Below are 2500 nucleotides of genomic sequence, written 5' to 3' on the forward strand. Positions count from 1 at the left end.
TCCATTAAGTGGAATATGTCATGAACTCATAGTTCTTCATGAGAGGAATGATGTCATCCCCGATGTGGAATATTTCATGAAGATGATGGAAACAGATATGTGGATTAATGAATAAGGAAATAAATAAATGAATTAACTAATCAATAAAGAAATGAATAAATAAATTAATCAATAGGTAAATATATAATTAATAGATCACTTAATTAGTAAAAATATCTAAAAAAAAAAGTGGGAGCGTTTATTAATAGTTCAATTAATTAGTTAGTAAAAATATCGAAAAATTGGGAGTGCTTATTAATAGGTAAATTAATTAATTAGTAAAACTTAGAAAAAAATGAGAGCACTTATTAGTGAGCCAATTAATTAATTAGTTAAAATATCTAAAAAAAAAAGTGGGAGGGCTTATTAATAGGTCAATTAACTAATTAGTAAAGATATCTAAAAAAAAAAGTGGGAGGGCTTATTAATAGGTCAATTAACTAATTAGTAAAAACATCTAAAAAAAAAAAAAAAAAAAAAAAAAAAAAAAGTGAGGGCTTATGTCTGACTACAGAGTTTGACACAAGAGACACATTCGTGAACTCCCCGACTCCTTCTCCTCTTGGACCCGTGGTGCCGCCTCCGACAGACGACGCCAGGGACGAGGTCAACGGGATGACCTCGATGGCTCCACCGAAGTGGGCCCGCCGGCGCCAGATGACATTTTAACACATTGGTTGTTGACGGTAGATGGTCGCCTTTGGGGAGGGGGAAAAAAGATGCTCTAACTCTCACTCCACTCTCTTGCTTCATCTCCCCTTTCAATCTCTCTCTCTCTCGCTCTTTCTCTCCTTTCTCTCGTTCTTTCTCTCTCTTTCTCTCTCCTCTCTTTCTCCCCCCCCTCTCTCTCTCTCCTCTTTTTCTCCTCTCTCTCTGTCTCTCTCTCTCTCTCTCTCTTTCTGTCTTTCTCTCTGTCTCTCTCTCTTTCTGTCTCTCTCTCTCTTTCTCCCTGTGTCTTTCTCTCTGCCTCTCTCTCTCTTTCACTCTCTCTCTCTCTCTCTCTCTCTATCTATCTATCTATATCTCTTTCTCACTCTCCCTCTGTCTAGCTCGTCAGCACTCTATCCTTTTATTTATTTATTTATCACTATCTCTATACCTCTATATCTCTTTATCTCCATCTCTCTGTCTCTATCTTTATATTTCTATCTCTATCTTTATCTCTATCTCTGTCTAAGAGCTAAGTATTGATATGCTTTAGGGAAAAAGTCCGTACTTTTGTAGCTGCCTGTGTGTCCAAATCATGTTTCATATTCGGAGGCACCTCTGTGTCGCAGTTACCTTTTTTTTCCCCTTTCCTCTGCACATTTGGAGACGAAAGTCTGTGCGCGCGAGTGGCCCGGAGTACCACTGCCAGCGATTAGTTGCGGTCATGAACCCGACATTAAGCCCTGACCTTCTCATCACGGTGACGTCCTTAAACGATCATGTCCTTGCTCTAATATAATCTCGATCTTATGCATCTTGAAGGGGTGGACATCGGTCTGAAGGAAGTTTAGCTCGGTCGTGACCCTTTAAGATCGAAAGTCGGGGCCTGCAGTTGTATAAAATCGTCTTATCCAAAACAAATTATCTTCATGCGTCACCGTGTTTAAAGTGTTAATGTCTCGTATACGACGAGATATGTTCAGTTCGAGGCAGTGTTGCCACATTTCTTGTGTTTCTCGACTCGTGTTTCTGAGTTTTTCTAACAGTGTAGAAACCATTTCAGTTATTTATAACCAATGTAATTTGATTTATATGAAGTGTATATTCATCTTTTTACTATTTTTCACGACTTGTACCACTCGTCATGCCTGCTGCCGGGCGAGTTGATTCAGTTAAGATTAACCCCCGTCACTGGGTTAGCCTGAACTCGTTTAACATTTCCCCTGCTATTCATCTGTTATGAACTTCCTCTGTCTGTCGCCAGGCGATTTTATTCCACTGAGGAAACCCCGATCTACAATGAAAGGCTAAAACGTTTCTAGAACGTCTTGTGAAACGTCTTGTGAACGTTTCTGTAGTGTAGATGGTACCTCTCTTTTATTGTGGTTACCGCTAGTCTGTTCTATTCATTTCCGTTACACTCCCTTGATAAAGAAACAGTGAGTTTGTTTAATCTTCCGTGCCACGTAGCATTTTCATATTTGTTCTGTCTGCCTTCGGTTTATTCTATTCATCTTTAAGGCATCCCAATCCTTGGTAATGAAGGGATTATGGCCTACGCTCGATTAATCCATCAGAACTTCCAGGTATAACGCTCGATAGCAGGGCGACGATATCCACAAAGACAAAAGCCCTGAAGAACCACAAATCATAACATCCAAATACTCCCAGATGTCACTATTTCTTCTATCCCAGCTATATGCAGCGTCTTCTATCCCAGCTATATGCAGCGTCTTCTATCCCAGCTATATGCAGCGTCTTCTATCCCAGCTATATGCAGCGTCTTCTATCCCAGCTACATGCAGCGTCTTCT

This window comes from Oratosquilla oratoria, chromosome 28, assembly GCF_046742065.1.
Source record: "Oratosquilla oratoria isolate Oo_2021 chromosome 28, ASM4674206v1, whole genome shotgun sequence".
Lineage (NCBI taxonomy): Eukaryota > Metazoa > Arthropoda > Malacostraca > Stomatopoda > Squillidae > Oratosquilla > Oratosquilla oratoria.